This window comes from Oncorhynchus kisutch, linkage group LG8 (genome assembly GCF_002021735.2).
Source record: "Oncorhynchus kisutch isolate 150728-3 linkage group LG8, Okis_V2, whole genome shotgun sequence".
Lineage (NCBI taxonomy): Eukaryota > Metazoa > Chordata > Actinopteri > Salmoniformes > Salmonidae > Oncorhynchus > Oncorhynchus kisutch.
The window spans coordinates 939834-960562 of NC_034181.2; positions in this window are offsets into that span (position 1 = coordinate 939834).

A 20729-nucleotide genomic window follows, 5' to 3' on the forward strand; every position below is an offset into this window, starting at 1 on the left:
TTCATGGTGTGAAGAAAAACAATAGTAACAGACATACGTGCTTCTACACCTGCATTGCTTGCTGTTTGGGGTTTTAGGCTGGGTTTCTGTACAGCACTTTGAGATATCAGCTGATGTACGAAGGGCTATATAAATAAATTTGATTTGATTTTGATTTGATTTGGTCCATGTCAGAGTCCTATCTGGCTCTGGTCCATGTCAGAGTCCTATATGGTCCATGTCAGAGTCCTATCTGGCCCTGGTCCATGTCAGAGTCCTATATGGTCCATGTCAGAGTCCTATCTGGTGCATGTCAAAGTCCTACCTGGTCCATGTCAGAGTCCTACCTGGTCCATGTAAGAGTCCTACCTGGTCCATGTCAGAGTCCTATCTGGCTCTGGTCCATGTCAGAGTCCTATCTTGTCCATGTCAGAGTCCTATTTGGTCCATGTCAGAGTCCTACATGGTCCATGTCAGAGTCCTACCTGGCTCTGGTCCATGTCAGAGTCCTATCTGGTCCATGTCAGAGTCCTACCTGGTCCATGTCAGAGTTCTACCTGGCTCTGGTCCATGTCAGAGTCCTATCTGGCTCTGGTCCATGTCAGAGTCCTATATGGTCCATGTCAGAGTCCTATCTGGTCCATGTCAGAGTCCTACCTGGTCCATGTCAGAGTCCTATCTGGTGCATGTCAAAGTCCTACCTGGTCCATGTCAGAGTCCTATTTGGTCCATGTCAGAGTCCTACATGGTCCATGTCAGAGTCCTACCTGGCTCTGGTCCATGTCAGAGTCCTATATGGTCCATGTCAGAGTCCTATCTGGTGCATGTCAAAGTCCTACCTGGTCCATGTCAGAGTCCTACCTGGTCCATGTCAGTGTCCTACCTGGTCCATGTCAGAGTCCTACCTGGCTCTGGTCCATGTCAGAGTCCTATCTGGTCCATGTCAGAGTCCTACCTGGTCCATGTCAGAGTTCTACCTTGCTCTGGTCCATGTCAGAGTCCTATCTGGTCCATGTCAGAGTCCTATATGGTCCATGTCAGAGTCCTATCTGGTCCATGTCAGAGTCCTACCTGGTCCATGTCAGAGTCCTATCTGGTCCATGTCAGAGTCCTACCTGGTCCATGCCAGAGTCCTACCTGGCTCTGGTCCATGTCAGAGTCCTATCTGGTCCATGTCAGAGTCCTACCTGGCTCTGGTCCATGTCAGAGCCCTATCTGGTCCATGTCAGAGTCCTACCTGGCTCTGGTCCATGTCAGAGTCCTATCTGTCTCTGCTCCATGTCAGAGTCCTATCTGGCTCTACTCCATGTCAGAGTCCTATCTGGTCCATGTCAGAGTCCTATCTGGTCCATGTCAGAGTCCTACCTGGCTCTGGTCCATGTCAGAGTCCTATCTGGTCCATGTCAGAGTCCTACCTGGCTCTGGTCCATGTCAGAGTCCTATCTGGCTCTGGTCCATGTCAGAGTCCTTCCTGGCTCTGGTCCAAGTCAGAGTCCTATCTGGTCCATGTCAGAGTCCTACCTGGTCCATGTCAGAGTCCTACCTGGCTCTGGTCCATGTCAGAGTCCTATCTGGCTCTGGTCCATGTCAGAGTACTATTTGGTCCATGTCAGAGTCCTATCTGGCTCTGGTCCATGTCAGAGTCCTATATGGTCCATGTCAGAGTCCTATCTGGTGCATGTCAAAGTCCTACCTGGTCCATGTCAGAGTCCTACCTGGTCCATGTCAGAGTCCCACCTGGTCCATGTCAGAGTTCTACCTGGCTCTGGTCCATGTCAGAGTCCTATCTGGCTCTGGTCCATGTCAGAGTCCTATATGGCTCTGGTCCATGTCAGAGTCCTATATGGTCCATGTCAGAGTCCTATCTGGCTCTGGTCCATGTCAGAGTCCTATATGGTCCATGTCAGAGTCCTATCTGGTGCATGTTAAAGTCCTACCTGGTCCATGTCAGAGTCCTACCTGGTCCATGTCAGAGTCCTACCTGGCTCTGGTCCATGTCAGAGTCCTATCTGGCTCTGGTCCATGTCAGAGTCCTATATGGTCCATGTCAGAGTCCTATCTGGCTCTGGTCCATGTCAGAGTCCTATATGGTACATGTCAAAGTCCTACCTGGTCCATGTCAGAGTCCTACCTGGTCCATGTCAGTGTCCTACCTGGTCCATGTCAGAGTCCTACCTGGCTCTGCTCCATGTCAGAGTCCTATCTGGTCCATGTCAGAGTCCTACCTGGTCCATGTCAGAGTTCTACCTGGCTCTGGTCCATGTCAGAGTCCTATTTGGCTCTGGTCCATGTCAGAGTCCTATATGGTCCATGTCAGAGTCCTATCTGGTCCATGTCAGAGTCCTACCTGGTCCATGTCAGAGTCCTATCTGGTCCATGTCAGAGTCCTACCTGGTCCATGCCAGAGTCCTACCTGGCTCTGGTCCATGTCAGAGTCCTATCTGGTCCATGTCAGAGTCCTACCTGGCTCTGGTCCATGTCAGAGCCCTATCTGGTCCATGTCAGAGTCCTACCTGGCTCTGGTCCATGTCAGAGTCCTATCTGGCTCTGCTCCATGTCAGAGTCCTATCTGGCTCTACTCCATGTCAGAGTCCTATCTGGTCCATGTCAGAGTCCTATCTGGTCCATGTCAGAGTCCTACCTGGCTCTGGTCCATGTCAGAGTCCTATCTGGTCCATGTCAGAGTCCTACCTGGCTCTGGTCCATGTCAGAGTCCTATCTGGCTCTGGTCCATGTCAGAGTCCTTCCTGGCTCTGGTCCATGTCAGAGTCCTATCTGGTCCATGTCAGAGTCCTACCTGGTCCATGTCAGAGTCCTACCTGGCTCTGGTCCATGTCAGAGTCCTATCTGGCTCTGGTCCATGTCAGAGTCCTATATGGTCCATGTCAGAGTCCTATCTGGCTCTGGTCCATGTCAGAGTCCTATATGGTCCATGTCAGAGTCCTATCTGGTGCATGTCAAAGTCCTACCTGGTCCATGTCAGAGTCCTACCTGGCTCTGGTCCATGTCAGAGTCCTATCTGGCTCTGGTCCATGTCAGAGTCCTATATGGTCCATGTCAGAGTCCTATCTGGCTCTGGTCCATGTCAGAGTCCTATATGGTCCATGTCAGAGTCCTATCTGGTGCATGTCAAAGTCCTACCTGGTCCATGTCAGAGTCCTATCTGGTCCATGTCAGAGTCCTACCTGGCTCTGGTCCATGTCAGAGTCCTATCTGGTCCATGTCAGAGTCCTACCTGGCTCTGGTCCATGTCAGAGTCCTATCTGGCTCTGGTCCATGTCAGAGTCCTACCTGGCTCTGGTCCATGTCAGAGTCCTATCTGGTCCATGTCAGAGTCCTACCTGGTCCATGTCAGAGTCCTACCTGGCTCTGGTCTCTGGTCTCGCTCTCAGTGAAAGAGCGAGAGGGGGCAGCCTAGTTTACAACAAGAGGGAGGGGAAAAGAAAGAAAGGGCCAGACGAAGCCAGAGAGAAGAAATTGTGGAGAAGAGAGTTGAGCTAAAGTGAGATGTTATGATACGTTAACTTTTCTACTACAAATACCTGCTGAGCTGACGGACAGGAGTGGGCGCGCGCGAAGTGATCTGCTGCAGGCGGAGATCGCACCGGACCTCGAGCTGCTATTTCTATATAAAGCCCACGATTCCACGGATCTGTGTCAGAGCATCTCCAGCTGGTCTCTCGCTGCGGTTTCCTGCCGTTTTCTTTGGTCCAAGGGGAGCAGCAACCAACATAGAACAGTGCTCTGGTCTCGCCCCACTTTCTGTCATTGGGGTCCGAGTTATCATCATCGCTGCTGCTCATGACAGCGCTGGAGTGAAATACTTCTGCTAACTAAATTTTCAGTCGATTATCTTTTTGAGACGTTGATATATACGAGGTAGGGGTGTGTGCGGGAGCCGACTGAGGCCAAGGTGGTGTTTAAAAAATATATATTAACGTTAGTGGGGGTAGCGCATTGGTGGCTAGCTTGCAAAAACAATGGGTCTTTGGATTTAACCAGCAACTGGAGAGCCAGTGGGAGATGGGTGAATGCACCAGTTTTACGCACACCTGCATGTGATCCGCCTTGTGTGGTAGAACGTTAATTTATGGTGAATACGGTTTCACGTTGCTTTACATTTGAATATGAGTTTGTGCCAAAGCAATATAATATCAATGTTGGATGCTGACAGTAACCATACGGCTAAACAGACAGGTAGCTAACGGTTTTGGAAGTAAAAAATGCAGGCGTATTCAGACAGGTTTTAGTAAATTTAGCTACCATCTTATAGATCTAGTACTCAAGTCATTGTTCCTCAAATAAGTGGTTTCATGGTGTGAAGAAAAACAATAGTAACAGACATACGTGCTTCTACACCTGCATTGCTTGCTGTTTGGGGTTTTAGGCTGGGTTTCTGTACAGCACTTTGAGATATCAGCTGATGTACGAAGGGCTATATAAATAAATTTGATTTGATTTTGATTTGATTTGGTCCATGTCAGAGTCCTATCTGGCTCTGGTCCATGTCAGAGTCCTATATGGTCCATGTCAGAGTCCTATCTGGCCCTGGTCCATGTCAGAGTCCTATATGGTCCATGTCAGAGTCCTATCTGGTGCATGTCAAAGTCCTACCTGGTCCATGTCAGAGTCCTACCTGGTCCATGTAAGAGTCCTACCTGGTCCATGTCAGAGTCCTATCTGGCTCTGGTCCATGTCAGAGTCCTATCTTGTCCATGTCAGAGTCCTATTTGGTCCATGTCAGAGTCCTACATGGTCCATGTCAGAGTCCTACCTGGCTCTGGTCCATGTCAGAGTCCTATCTGGTCCATGTCAGAGTCCTACCTGGTCCATGTCAGAGTTCTACCTGGCTCTGGTCCATGTCAGAGTCCTATCTGGCTCTGGTCCATGTCAGAGTCCTATATGGTCCATGTCAGAGTCCTATCTGGTCCATGTCAGAGTCCTACCTGGTCCATGTCAGAGTCCTATCTGGTCCATGTCAGACTCCTACCTGGTCCATGTCAGAGTCCTACCTGGTCCATGTCAGAGTCCTACCTGGCTCTGGTCCATGTCAGAGTCCTATCTGGCTCTGGTCCATGTCAGAGTCCTATATGGTCCATGTCAGAGTCCTACCTGGCTCTGGTCCATGTCAGAGTCCTATCTGGCTCTGGTCCATGTCAGAGTCCTACCTGGCTCTGGTCCATGTCAGAGTCCTATCTGGTCCATGTCAGAGTCCTACCTGGTCCATGTCAGAGTCCTACCTGGCTCTGGTCCATGTCAGAGTCCTACCTGGCTCTGGTCCATGTCAGAGTCCTATCTGGTCCATGTCAGAGTCCTACCTGGCTCTGGTCCATGTCAGAGTCCTATCTGGCTCTGGTCCATGTCAGAGTCCTATCTGGTCCATGTCAGAGTCCTACCTGGTCCATGTCAGAGTCCTACCTGGCTCTGGTCCATGTCAGAGTCCTATCTGGCTCTGGTCCATGTCAGAGTCCTACCTGGCTCTGGTCCATGTCAGAGTCCTATCTGGTCCATGTCAGAGTCCTACCTGGTCCATGTCAGAGTCCTACCTGGCTCTGGTCCATGTCAGAGTCCTATCTGGCTCTGGTCCATGTCAGAGTCCTATATGGTCCATGTCAGAGTCCTATCTGGCTCTGGTCCATGTCAGAGTTCTATATGGTCCATGTCAGAGTCCTATCTGGTGCATGTCAAAGTCCTACCTGGTCCATGTCAGAGTCCTATCTGGCTCTGGTCCATGTCAGAGTCCTATCTTGTCCATGTCAGAGTCCTATTTGGTCCATGTCAGAGTCCTACATGGTCCATGTCAGAGTCCTACCTGGCTCTGGTCCATGTCAGAGTCCTATCTGGTCCATGTCAGAGTCCTACCTGGTCCATGTCAGAGTCCTACCTGGCTCTGGTCCATGTCAGAGTCCTATCTGGCTCTGGTCCATGTCAGAGTCCTATATGGTCCATGTCAGAGTCCTATCTGGCTCTGGTCCATGTCAGAGTCCTATATGGTCCATGTCAGAGTCCTATCTGGTGCATGTCAAAGTCCTACCTGGTCCATGTCAGAGTCCTACCTGGTCCATGTAAGAGTCCTACCTGGTCCATGTCAGAGTCCTATCTGGCTCTGGTCCATGTCAGAGTCCTATCTTGTCCATGTCAGAGTCCTATTTGGTCCATGTCAGAGTCCTACATGGTCCATGTCAGAGTCCTACCTGGCTCTGGTCCATGTCAGAGTCCTATCTGGTCCATGTCAGAGTCCTACCTGGTCCATGTCAGAGTTCTACCTGGCTCTGGTCCATGTCAGAGTCCTATCTGGCTCTGGTCCATGTCAGAGTCCTATATGGTCCATGTCAGAGTCCTATCTGGTCCATGTCAGAGTCCTACCTGGTCCATGTCAGAGTCCTATCTGGTCCATGTCAGAGTCCTACCTGGTCCATGTCAGAGTCCTACCTGGTCCATGTCAGAGTCCTACCTGGCTCTGGTCCATGTCAGAGTCCTATCTGGCTCTGGTCCATGTCAGAGTCCTATATGGTCCATGTCAGAGTCCTACCTGGCTCTGGTCCATGTCAGAGTCCTATCTGGCTCTGGTCCATGTCAGAGTCCTACCTGGCTCTGGTCCATGTCAGAGTCCTATCTGGTCCATGTCAGAGTCCTACCTGGTCCATGTCAGAGTCCTACCTGGCTCTGGTCCATGTCAGAGTCCTATCTGGCTCTGGTCCATGTCAGAGTCCTACCTGGCTCTGGTCCATGTCAGAGTCCTATCTGGTCCATGTCAGAGTCCTACCTGGTCCATGTCAGAGTCCTACCTGGCTCTGGTCCATGTCAGAGTCCTATCTGGCTCTGGTCCATGTCAGAGTCCTACCTGGCTCTGGTCCATGTCAGAGTCCTATCTGGTCCATGTCAGAGTCCTACCTGGTCCATGTCAGAGTCCTACCTGGCTCTGGTCCATGTCAGAGTCCTATCTGGCTCTGGTCCATGTCAGAGTCCTATATGGTCCATGTCAGAGTCCTATCTGGCTCTGGTCCATGTCAGAGTCCTATATGGTCCATGTCAGAGTCCTATCTGGTGCATGTCAAAGTCCTACCTGGTCCATGTCAGAGTCCTACCTGGTCCATGTAAGAGTCCTACCTGGTCCATGTCAGAGTCCTATCTGGCTCTGGTCCATGTCAGAGTCCTATCTGGTCCATGTCAGAGTCCTACCTGGTCCATGTCAGAGTTCTACCTGGCTCTGGTCCATGTCAGAGTCCTATCTGGCTCTGATCCATGTCAGAGTCCTATTTGGTCCATGTCAGAGTCCTACATGGTCCATGTCAGAGTCCTACCTGGCTCTGGTCCATGTCAGAGTCCTATCTGGTCCATGTCAGAGTCCTACCTGGTCCATGTCAGAGTCCTACCTGGCTCTGGTCCATGTCAGAGTCCTATCTGGTCCATGTCAGAGTCCTATCTGGTCCATGTCAGAGTCCTACCTGGTCCATGTCAGAGTCCTATCTGGTCCATGTCAGAGTCCTACCTGGTCCATGTCAGAGTCCTACCTGGCTCTGGTCCATGTCAGAGTCCTATCTGTTCCATGTCAGAGTCCTATCTGGTCCATGTCAGAGTCCTATCTGGTCCATGTCAGAGTCCTACCTGGCTCTGGTCCATGTCAGAGCCCTATCTGGTCCATGTCAGAGTCCTACCTGGCTCTGGTCCATGTCAGAGTCCTATCTGGCTCTGCTCCATGTCAGAGTCCTATCTGGTCCATGTCAGAGTCCTATCTGGTCCATGTCAGAGTCCTACCTGGCTCTGGTCCATGTCAGGGTCCTATCTGGTCCATGTCAGAGTCCTACCTGGCTCTGGTCCATGTCAGAGTCCTATCTGGCTCTGGTCCATGTCAGAGTCCTACCTGGCTCTGGTCCATGTCAGAGTCCTATCTGGTCCATGTCAGAGTCCTACCTGGTCCATGTCAGAGTCCTACCTGGCTCTGGTCCATGTCAGAGTCCTATCTGGCTCTGGTCCATGTCAGAGTCCTATATGGTCCATGTCAGAGTCCTATCTGGTTCTGGTCCATGTCAGAGTCCTATCTGGTCCATGTCAGAGTCCTATCTGGTCCATGTCAGAGTCCTACCTGGCTCTGGTCCATGTCAGAGTCCTATCTGGTCCATGTCAGATTCCACCTGGCATTGGTCCATGTCAGAGTCCTATCTGGCTCTGGTCCATGTCAGAGTCCTACCTGGTCCATGTCAGAGTCCTACCTGGCTCTGGTCCATGTCAGAGTCCTATCTGGCTCTGGTCCATGTCAGAGTCCTATATGGTCCATGTCAGAGTCCTATCTGGCTCTGGTACATGTCAGAGTCCTATATGGTCCATGTCAGAGTCCTATCTGGTGCATGTCAAAGTCCTACCTGGTCCATGTCAGAGTCCTACCTGGTCCATGTCAGAGTCCTACCTGGTCCATGTCAGAGTCCTATCTGGCTCTGGTCCATGTCAGAGTCCTATCTGGTCCATGTCAGAGTCCTATTTGGTCCATGTCAGAGTCCTACATGGTCCATGTCAGAGTCCTACCTGGCTCTGGTCCATGTCAGAGTCCTATCTGGTCCATGTCAGAGTCCTACCTGGTCCATGTCAGAGTTCTACCTGGCTCTGGTCCATGTCAGAGTCCTATCTGGCTCTGATCCATGTCAGAGTCCTATTTGGTCCATGTCAGAGTCCTACATGGTCCATGTCATAGTCCTACCTGGCTCTGGTCCATGTCAGAGTCCTATCTGGTCCATGTCAGAGTCCTACCTGGTCCATGTCAGAGTCCTACCTGGCTCTGGTCCATGTCAGAGTCCTATCTGGTCCATGTCAGAGTCCTATCTGGTCCATGTCAGAGTCCTACCTGGTCCATGTCAGAGTCCTACCTGGCTCTGGTCCATGTCAGAGTCCTACCTGGCTCTGGTCCATGTCAGAGTCCTACCTGGCTCTGGTCCATGTCAGAGTCCTATCTGGTCCATGTCAGTGTCCTATCTGGTCCATGTCAGAGTCCTATCTGGTCCATGTCAGAGTCCTACCTGGCTCTGGTCCATGTCAGAGCCCTATCTGGTCCATGTCAGAGTCCTACCTGGCTCTGGTCCATGTCAGAGTCCTATCTGGCTCTGCTCCATGTCAGAGTCCTATCTGGTCCATGTCAGAGTCCTATCTGGTCCATGTCAGAGTCCTACCTGGCTCTGGTCCATGTCAGAGTCCTACCTGGTCCATGTCAGAGTCCTATCTGGCTCTGGTCCATGTCAGAGTCCTATCTGGTCCATGTCAGAGTCCTATTTGGTCCATGTCAGAGTCCTACATGGTCCATGTCAGAGTCCTACCTGGCTCTGGTCCATGTCAGAGTCCTATCTGGTCCATGTCAGAGTCCTACCTGGTCCATGTCAGAGTTCTACCTGGCTCTGGTCCATGTCAGAGTCCTATCTGGCTCTGATCCATGTCAGAGTCCTATTTGGTCCATGTCAGAGTCCTACATGGTCCATGTCAGAGTCCTACCTGGCTCTGGTCCATGTCAGAGTCCTATCTGGTCCATGTCAGAGTCCTACCTGGTCCATGTCAGAGTCCTACCTGGCTCTGGTCCATGTCAGAGTCCTATCTGGTCCATGTCAGAGTCCTATCTGGTCCATGTCAGAGTCCTACCTGGTCCATGTCAGAGTCCTATCTGGTCCATGTCAGAGTCCTACCTGGCTCTGGTCCATGTCAGAGTCCTACCTGGCTCTGGTCCATGTCAGAGTCCTATCTGGTCCATGTCAGTGTCCTATCTGGTCCATGTCAGAGTCCTATCTGGTCCATGTCAGAGTCCTACCTGGCTCTGGTCCATGTCAGAGCCCTATCTGGTCCATGTCAGAGTCCTACCTGGCTCTGGTCCATGTCAGAGTCCTATCTGGCTCTGCTCCATGTCAGAGTCCTATCTGGTCCATGTCAGAGTCCTATCTGGTCCATGTCAGAGTCCTACCTGGCTCTGGTCCATGTCAGAGTCCTATCTGGTCCATGTCAGAGTCCTACCTGGCTCTGGTCCATGTCAGAGTCCTATCTGGCTCTGGTCCATGTCAGAGTCCTACCTGGCTCTGGTCCATGTCAGAGTCCTATCTGGTCCATGTCAGAGTCCTACCTGGTCCATGTCAGAGTCCTACCTGGCTCTGGTCCATGTCAGAGTCCTATCTGGCTCTGGTCCATGTCAGAGTCCTATATGGTCCATGTCAGAGTCCTATCTGGTTCTGGTCCATGTCAGAGTCCTATATGGTCCATGTCAGAGTCCTATCTGGTGCATGTCAAAGTCCTACCTGGTCCATGTCAGAGTCCTACCTGGTCCATGTCAGAGTCCTACCTGGTCCATGTCAGAGTCCTATCTGGCTCTGGTCCATGTCAGAGTCCTATCTGGTCCATGTCAGAGTCCTATTTGGTCCATGTCAGAGTCCTACATGGTCCATGTCAGAGTCCTACCTGGCTCTGGTCCATGTCAGAGTCCTATCTGGTCCATGTCAGAGTCCTACCTGGTCCATGTCAGAGTCCTACCTGGTCCATGTCAGAGTTCTACCTGGTCCATGTCAGAGTCCTACCTGGCTCTGGTCCATGTCAGAGTCCTATCTGGCTCTGGTCCATGTCAGAGTCCTATATGGTCCATGTCAGAGTCCTATCTGGTCCATGTCAGAGTCCTACCTGGTCCATGTCAGAGTCCTATCTGGTCCATGTCAGAGTCCTACCTGGCTCTGGTCCATGTCAGAGTCCTACCTGGCTCTGGTCCATGTCAGAGTCCTACCTGGTCCATGTCAGAGTCCTACTTGGCTCTGGTCCATGTCAGAGTCCTATCTGGTCCATGTCAGAGTCCTATTTGGTCCATGTCAGAGTCCTGCATGGTCCATGTCAGAGTCCTACCTGGCTCTGGTCCATGTCAGAGTCCTATCTGGTCCATGTCAGAGTCCTACCTGGTCCATGTCAGAGTTCTACCTGGCTCTGGTCCATGTCAGAGTCCTATCTGGCTCTGGTCCATGTTAGAGTCCTATATGGTCCATGTCAGAGTCCTATCTGGTCCATGTCAGAGTCCTACCTGGTCCATGTCAGAGTCCTATCTGGTCCATGTCAGAGTCCTACCTGGTCCATGTCAGAGTCCTACCTGGCTCTGGTCCATGTCAGAGTCCTATCTGGTCCATGTCAGAGTCCTATCTGGTCCATGTCAGAGTCCTACCTGGTCCATGTCAGAGTCCTACCTGGCTCTGGTCCATGTCAGAGTCCTATCTGGTCCATGTCAGAGTCCTACCTGGCTCTGGTCCATGTCAGAGTCCTATCTGGTCCATGTCAGAGTCCTACCTGGCTCTGGTCCATGTCAGAGTCCTACCTGGCTCTGGTCCATGTCAGAGTCCTATCTGGCTCTGGTCCATGTCAGAGTCCTACCTGGCTCTGGTCCATGTCAGAGTCCTATCTGGTCCATGTCAGAGTCCTACCTGGCTCTGGTCCATGTCAGAGTCCTATCTGGCTCTGGTCCATGTCAGAGTCCTATCTGGTCCATGTCAGAGTCCTACCTGGTCCATGTTAGAGTTCTACCTGGCTCTGGTCCATGTCAGAGTCCTATCTGGCTCTGGTCCATGTTAGAGTCCTATATGGTCCATGTCAGAGTCCTATCTGGTCCATGTCAGAGTCCTACCTGGTCCATGTCAGAGTCCTATCTGGTCCATGTCAGAGTCCTACCTGGTCCATGTCAGAGTCCTACCTGGCTCTGGTCCATGTCAGAGTCCTATCTGGTCCATGTCAGAGTCCTACCTGGCTCTGGTCCATGTCAGAGTCCTATCTGGTCCATGTCAGAGTCCTATCTGGTCCATGTCAGAGTCCTACCTGGCTCTGGTCCATGTCAGAGTCCTACCTGGCTCTGGTCCATGTCAGAGTCCTATCTGGCTCTGGTCCATGTCAGAGTCCTACCTGGCTCTGGTCCATGTCAGAGTCCTATCTGGTCCATGTCAGAGTCCTACCTGGCTCTGGTCCATGTCAGAGTCCTATCTGGCTCTGGTCCATGTCAGAGTCCTATATGGTCCATGTCAGAGTCCTATCTGGTGCATGTCAGAGTCCTATCTGGTCCATGTCAGAGTCCTATCTGGTCCATGTCAGAGTCCTACCTGGCTCTGGTCCATGTCAGAGTCCTATCTGGTCCATGTCAGAGTCCACCTGGCATTGGTCCATGTCAGAGTCCTATCTGGCTCTGGTTCATGTCAGAGTCCTACCTGGCTCTGGTCCATGTCAGAGTCCTATCTGGCTCTGGTCCATGTCAGAGTCCTATATGGTCCATGTCAGAGTCCTATCTGGCTCTGGTCCATGTCAGAGTCCTATATGGTCCATGTCAGAGTCCTATCTGGTGCATGTCAAAGTCCTACCTGGTCCATGTCAGAGTCCTACCTGGTCCATGTCAGAGTCCTACATGGTCCATGTCAGAGTCCTACCTGGCTCTGGTCCATGTCAGAGTCCTATCTGGTCCATGTCAGAGTCCTACCTGGTCCATGTCAGAGTTCTACCTGGCTCTGGTCCATGTCAGAGTCCTATCTGGCTCTGGTCCATGTCAGAGTCCTATATGGTCCATGTCAGAGTCCTATCTGGTCCATGTCAGAGTCCTACCTGGTCCATGTCAGAGTCCTATCTGGTCCATGTCAGAGTCCTACCTGGTCCATGTCAGAGTCCTACCTGGCTCTGGTCCATGTCAGAGTCCTATCTGGTCCATGTCAGAGTCCTACCTGGTCCATGTCAGAGTTCTACCTCGCTCTGGTCCATGTCAGAGTCCTATCTGGCTCTGGTCCATGTCAGAGTCCTATATGGTCCATGTCAGAGTCCTATCTGGTCCATGTCAGAGTCCTACCTGGTCCATGTCAGAGTCCTATCTGGTCCATGTCAGAGTCCTACCTGGTCCATGTCAGAGTCCTACCTGGCTCTGGTCCATGTCAGAGTCCTATCTGGTCCATGTCAGAGTCCTACCTGGCTCTGGTCCATGTCAGAGCCCTATCTGGTCCATGTCAGAGTCCTACCTGGCTCTGGTCCATGTCAGAGTCCTATCTGGCTCTGCTCCATGTCAGAGTCCTATCTGGTCCATGTCAGAGTCCTATCTGGTCCATGTCAGAGTCCTACCTGGCTCTGGTCCATGTCAGAGTCCTATCTGGTCCATGTCAGAGTCCACCTGACATTGGTCCATGTCAGAGTCCTATCTGGCTCTGGTTCATGTCAGAGTCCTACCTGGCTCTGGTCCATGTCTGAGTCCTATCTGGTCCATGTCAGAGTCCTACCTGGTCCATGTCAGAGTCCTACCTGGCTCTGGTCCATGTCAGAGTCCTATCTGGCTCTGGTCCATGTCAGAGTCCTATATGGTCCATGTCAGAGTCCTATCTGGCTCTGGTCCATGTCAGAGTCCTATATGGTCCATGGCAGAGTCCTATCTGGTGCATGTCAAAGTCCTACCTGGTCCATGTCAGAGTCCTACCTGGTCCATATCAGAGTCCTACATGGTCCATGTCAGAGTCCTACCTGGCTCTGGTCCATGTCAGAGTCCTATCTGGTCCATGTCAGAGTCCTACCTGGTCCATGTCAGAGTTCTACCTGGCTCTGGTCCATGTCAGAGTCCTATCTGGTCCATGTCAGAGTCCTACCTGGTCCATGTCAGAGTCCTACCTGGCTCTGGTCCATGTCAGAGTCCTATCTGGTCCATGTCAGAGTCCTACCTGGTCCATGTCAGAGTTCTACCTCGCTCTGGTCCATGTCAGAGTCCTATCTGGCTCTGGTCCATGTCAGAGTCCTATATGGTCCATGTCAGAGTCCTATCTGGTCCATGTCAGAGTCCTACCTGGTCCATGTCAGAGTCCTATCTGGTCCATGTCAGAGTCCTACCTGGTCCATGTCAGAGTCCTACCTGGCTCTGGTCCATGTCAGAGTCCTATCTGGTCCATGTCAGAGTCCTACCTGGCTCTGGTCCATGTCAGAGCCCTATCTGGTCCATGTCAGAGTCCTACCTGGCTCTGGTCCATGTCAGAGTCCTATCTGGCTCTGCTCCATGTCAGAGTCCTATCTGGTCCATGTCAGAGTCCTATCTGGTCCATGTCAGAGTCCTACCTGGCTCTGGTCCATGTCAGAGTCCTATCTGGTCCATGTCAGAGTCCACCTGGCATTGGTCCATGTCAGAGTCCTACCTGGCTCTGGTCCATGTCAGAGTCCTATCTGGTCCATGTCAGAGTCCTACCTGGTCCATGTCAGAGTCCTACCTGGCTCTGGTCCATGTCAGAGTCCTATCTGGCTCTGGTCCATGTCAGAGTCCTATATGGTCCATGTCAGAGTCCTATCTGGTGCATGTCAAAGTCCTACCTGGTCCATGTCAGAGTCCTACCTGGTCCATGTCAGAGTCCTACCTGGTCCATGTCAGAGTCCTATCTGGCTCTGGTCCATGTCAGAGTCCTATCTGGTCCATGTCAGAGTCCTATTTGGTCCATGTCAGAGTCCTACATGGTCCATGTCAGAGTCCTACCTGGCTCTGGTCCATGTCAGAGTCCTATCTGGTCCATGTCAGAGTCCTACCTGGTCCATGTCAGAGTTCTACCTGGCTCTGGTCCATGTCAGAGTCCTATCTGGCTCTGGTCCATGTCAGAGTCCTATATGGTCCATGTCAGAGTCCTATCTGGTGCATGTCAAAGTCCTACCTGGTCCATGTCAGAGTCCTACCTGGTCCATGTCAGAGTTCTACCTGGTCCATGTCAGAGTCCTATCTGGCTCTGGTCCATGTCAGAGTCCTATCTGGTCCATGTCAGAGTCCTACCTGGTCCATGTCAGAGTTCTACCTGGCTCTGGTCCATGTCAGAGTCCTATCTGGCTCTGGTCCATGTCAGAGTCCTATATGGTCCATGTCAGAGTCCTATCTGGTCCATGTCAGAGTCCTACCTGGTCCATGTCAGAGTCCTATCTGGTCCATGTCAGAGTCCTACCTGGCTCTGGTCCATGTCAGAGTCCTACCTGGCTCTGGTCCATGTCAGAGTCCTATCTGGTCCATGTCAGAGTCCTATCTGGTCCATGTCAGAGTCCTACCTGGTCCATGTCAGAGTCCTACCTGGCTCTGGTCCATGTCAGAGTCCTACTTGGCTCTGGTCCATGTCAGAGTCCTATCTGGTCCATGTCAGAGTCCTATTTGGTCCATGTCAGAGTCCTGCATGGTCCATGTCAGAGTCCTACCTGGCTCTGGTCCATGTCAGAGTCCTACCTGGTCCATGTCAGAGTTCTACCTGGCTCTGGTCCATGTCAGAGTCCTATCTGGCTCTGGTCCATGTCAGAGTCCTATATGGTCCATGTCAGAGTCCTATCTGGTCCATGTCAGAGTCCTACCTGGCTCTGGTCCATGTCAGAGTGCTATCTGGTCCATGTCAGAGTCCTACCTGGCTCTGGTCCATGTCAGAGTCCTATCTGGCTCTGGTCCATGTCAGAGTCCTACCTGGCTCTGGTCCATGTCAGAGTCCTATCTGGTCCATGTCAGTGTCCTATCTGGTCCATGTCAGAGTCCTATCTGGTCCATGTCAGAGTCCTACCTGGCTCTGGTCCATGTCAGAGCCCTATCTGGTCCATGTCAGAGTCCTACCTGGCTCTGGTCCATGTCAGAGTCCTATCTGGCTCTGCTCCATGTCAGAGTCCTATCTGGCTCTGCTCCATGTCAGAGTCCTATCTGGTCCATGTCAGAGTCCTATCTGGTCCATGTCAGAGTCCTACCTGGCTCTGGTCCATGTCAGAGTCCTATCTGGTCCATGTCAGAGTCCTACCTGGCTCTGGTCCATGTCAGAGTCCTATCTGGCTCTGGTCCATGTCAGAGTCCTACCTGGCTCTGGTCCATGTCAGAGTCCTATCTGGTCCATGTCAGAGTCCTACCTGGCTCTGGTCCATGTCAGAGTCCTATCTGGCTCTGGTCCATGTCAGAGTCCTATATGGTCCATGTCAGAGTCATATCTGGCTCTGGTCCATGTCAGAGTCCTATATGGTCCATGTCAGAGTCCTATCTGGTGCATGTCAAAGTCCCTACCTGGTCCATGTCAGAGTCCTACCTGGTCCATGTCAGAGTCCTATCTGGCTCTGGTCCATGTCAGAGTCCTATCTGGTCCATGTCAGAGTCCTATTTGGTCCATGTCAGAGTCCTATCTGGTCCATGTCAGAGTCCTACCTGGCTCTGGTCCATGTCAGAGCCCTATCTGGTCCATGTCAGAGTCCTACCTGGCTCTGGTCCATGTCAGAGTCCTATCTGGCTCTGCTCCATGTCAGAGTCCTATCTGGTCCATGTCAGAGTCCTATCTGGTCCATGTCAGAGTCCTACCTGGCTCTGGTCCATGTCAGAGTCCTATCTGGTCCATGTCAGAGTCCACCTGGCATTGGTCCATGTCAGAGTCCTACCTGGCTCTGGTCCATGTCAGAGTCCTATCTGGTCCATGTCAGAGTCCTACCTGGTCCATGTCAGAGTCCTACCTGGCTCTGGTCCATGTCAGAGTCCTATCTGGCTCTGGTCCATGTCAGAGTCCTATATGTCCATGTCAGAGTCCTATCTGGTGCATGTCAAAGTCCTACCTGGTCCATGTCAGAGTCCTACCTGGTCCATGTCAGAGTCCTACCTGGTCCATGTCAGAGTCCTATCTGGCTCTGTCCATGTCAGAGTCCTATCTGTCCATGTCAGAGTCCTATTTGGTCCATGTCAGAGTCCTACATGGTCCATGTCAGAGTCCTACCTGGCTCTGGTCCATGTCAGAGTCCTATCTGGTCCATGTCAGAGTCCTACCTGGTCCAGTGTCAGAGTTCTACCTGGCTCTGGTCCATGTCAGAGTCCTATCTGGCTCTGGTCCATGTCAGAGTCCTATATGGTCCATGTCAGAGTCCTATCTGGTGCATGTCAAAGTCCTACCTGGTCCATGTCAGAGTCCTACCTGGTCCATGTCAGAGTTCTACCTGGTCCATGTCAGAGTCCTATCTGGCTCTGGTCCATGTCAGAGTCCTATCTGGTCCATGTCAGAGTCCTACCTGGTCCATGTCAGAGTTCTAACCTGGCTCTGGTCCATGTCAGAGTCCTATCTGGCTCTGGTCCATGTCAGAGTCCTATATGGTCCATGTCAGAGTCCTATCTGGTCCATGTCAGAGTCCTACCTGGTCCATGTCAGAGTCCTATCTGGTCCATGTCAGAGTCCTACCCTGGCTCTGGTCCATGTCAGAGTCCTACCTGGCTCTGGTCCATGTCAGAGGTCCTATCTGGTCCATGTCAGAGTCCTATCTGGTCCATGTCAGAGTCCTACCTGGTCCATGTCAGAGTCCCTACCTGGCTCTGGTCCATGTCAGAGTCCTACTTGGCTCTGGTCCATGTCAGAGTCCTATCTGGTCCATGTCAGAGTCCTATTTGGTCCATGTCAGAGTCCTGCATGGTCCATGTCAGAGTCCTACCTGGCTCTGGTCCATGTCAGAGTCCTACCTGGTCCATGTCAGAGTCCTACCTGGCTCTGGTCCATGTCAGAGTCCTATCTGGCTCTGGTCCATGTCAGAGTCCTATATGGTCCATGTCAGAGTCCTATCTGGTCCATGTCAGAGTCCTACCTGGCTCTGGTCCATGTCAGAGTCCTATCTGGTCCATGTCAGAGTCCTACCTGGCTCTGGTCCATGTCAGAGTCCTATCTGGCTCTGGTCCATGTCAGAGTCCTACCTGGCTCTGGTCCATGTCAGAGTCCTATCTGGTCCATGTCAGAGTCCTATCTGGTCCATGTCAGAGTCCTATCTGGTCCATGTCAGAGTCCTACCTGGCTCTGGTCCATGTCAGAGTCCTATCTGGTCCATGTCAGAGTCCTACCTGGCTCTGGTCCATGTCAGAGTCCTATCTGGCTCTGGTCCATGTCAGAGTCCTATCTGGCTCTGGTCCATGTCAGAGTCCTATCTGGTCCATGTCAGAGTCCTATCTGGTCCATGTCAGAGTCCTACCTGGCTCTGGTCCATGTCAGAGTCCTATCTGGTCCATGTCAGAGTCCTACCTGGCTCTGGTCCATGTCAGAGTCCTATCTGGCTCTGGTCCATGTCAGAGTCCTACCTGGCTCTGGTCCATGTCAGAGTCCTATCTGGTCCATGTCAGAGTCCTACCTGGCTCTGGTCCATGTCAGAGTCCTATCTGGCTCTGGTCCATGTCAGAGTCCTATATGGTCCATGTCAGAGTCCTATCTGGCTCTGGTCCATGTCAGAGTCCTATATGGTCCATGTCAGAGTCCTATCTGGTCCATGTCAGAGTCCTACCTGGTCCATGTCAGAGTCCTACCTGGTCCATGTCAGAGTCCTATCTGGCTCTGGTCCATGTCAGAGTCCTATCTGGTCCATGTCAGAGTCCTATTTGGTCCATGTCAGAGTCCTACATGGTCCATGTCAGAGTCCTACCTGGCTCTGGTCCATGTCAGAGTCCTATCTGGTCCATGTCAGAGTCCTACCTGGTCCATGTCAGAGTTCTACCTGGCTCTGGTCCATGTCAGAGTCCTATCTGGCTCTGGTCCATGTCAGAGTCCTATATGGTCCATGTCAGAGTCCTATCTGGTCCATGTCAGAGTCCTACCTGGTCCATGTCAGAGTCCTACCTGGTCCATGTCAGAGTCCTACCTGGTCCATGTCAGAGTCCTATCTGGCTCTGGTCCATGTCAGAGTCCTATCTGGTCCATGTCAGAGTCCTACCTGGTCCATGTCAGAGTTCTACCTGGCTCTGGTCCATGTCAGAGTCCTATCTGGCTCTGGTCCATGTCAGAGTCCTATATGGTCCATGTCAGAGTCCTATCTGGTCCATGTCAGAGTCCTACCTGGTCCATGTCAGAGTCCTATCTGGTCCATGTCAGAGTCCTACCTGGCTCTGGTCCATGTCAGAGTCCTACCTGGCTCTGGTCCATGTCAGAGTCCTATCTGGTCCATGTCAGAGTCCTATCTGGTCCATGTCAGAGTCCTACCTGGTCCATGTCAGAGTCCTATCTGGTCCATGTCAGAGTCCTACATGGTCCATGTCAGAGTCCTACCTGGCTCTGGTCCATGTCAGAGTCCTATCTGGTCCATGTCAGAGTCCTACCTGGTCCATGTCAGAGTCCTACCTGGCTCTGGTCCATGTCAGAGTCCTATCTGGCTCTGGTCCATGTCAGAGTCCTATCTGGTCCATGTCAGAGTCCTATCTGGATCCATGTCAGAGTCCTACCTGGCTCTGGTCCATGTCAGAGTCCTATCTGGTCATGTCAGAGTCCTACCTGGCTCTGGTCCATGTCAGAGTCCTATCTGGTCCATGTCAGAGTCCTACCTGGTCCATGTCAGAGTCCTACCTGGCTCTGGTCCATGTCAGAGTCCTATCTGGCTCTGGTCCATGTCAGAGTCCTATATGGTCCATGTCAGAGTCCTATCTGGTCCATGTCAGAGTCCTACCTGGTCCATGTCAGAGTCCTATCTGGTCCATGTCAGAGTCCTACCTGGCTCTGGTCCATGTCAGAGTCCTACCTGGCTCTGGTCCATGTCAGAGTCCTATCTGGTCCATGTCAGAGTCCTATCTGGTCCATGTCAGAGTCCTACCTGGTCCATGTCAGAGTCCTACCTGGCTCTGGTCCATGTCAGAGTCCTACTTGGCTGGTCCATGTCAGAGTCCTATCTGGTCCATGTCAGAGTCCTATTTGGTCCATGTCAGAGTCCTACATGGTCCATGTCAGAGTCCTACCTGGCTCTGGTCCATGTCAGAGTCCTACCTGGTCCATGTCAGAGTTCTACCTGGCTCTGGTCCATGTCAGAGTCCTATCTGGCTCTGGTCCATGTCAGAGTCCTATATGGTCCATGTCAGAGTCCTATCTGGTCCATGTCAGAGTCCTACCTGGCTCTGGTCCATGTCAGAGTCCTATCTGGTCCATGTCAGAGTCCTACCTGGCTCTGGTCCATGTCAGAGTCCTATCTGGCTCTGGTCCATGTCAGAGTCCTACCTGGCTCTGGTCCATGTCAGAGTCCTATCTGGTCCATGTCAGAGTCCTATCTGGTCCATGTCAGAGTCCTATCTGGTCCATGTCAGAGTCCTACCTGGCTCTGGTCCATGTCAGAGTCCTATCTGGTCCATGTCAGAGTCCTACCTGGCTCTGGTCCATGTCAGAGTCCTATCTGGCTCTGGTCCATGTCAGAGTCCTATCTGGCTCTGGTCCATGTCAGAGTCCTATCTGGTCCATGTCAGAGTCCTATCTGGTCCATGTCAGAGTCCTACCTGGCTCTGGTCCATGTCAGAGTCCTATCTGGTCCATGTCAGAGTCCTACCCTGGCTCTGGTCCATGTCAGTCCTATCTGGCTCTGGTCCATGTCAGGTCCTACCTGGCTCTGGTCCATGTCAGAGTCCTATCTGGTCCCATGTCAGAGTCCTACCTGGCTCTGGTCCATGTCAGAGTCCTATCTGGCTCTGGTCCCATGTCAGAGTCCTATATGGTCCATGTCAGAGTCATATCTGGCTCTGGTCCATGTCAGAGTCCTTAATGGTCCATGTCAGAGTCCTATCTGGTGCATGTCAAAGTCCTACCTGGTCCATGTCAGAGTCCTACCTGGTCCATGTCAGAGTCCTATCTGGCTCTGGTCCATGTCAGAGTCCTATCTGGTCCATGTCAGAGTCCTATTTGGTCCATGTCAGAGTCCTACATGGTCCATGTCAGAGTCCTACCTGGGCTCTGGTCCATGTCAGAGTCCTATCTGGTCCATGTCCAGAGTCCTACCTGGTCCATGTCAGAGTTCTACCTGGCTCTGGTCCATGTCAGAGTCCTATCTGG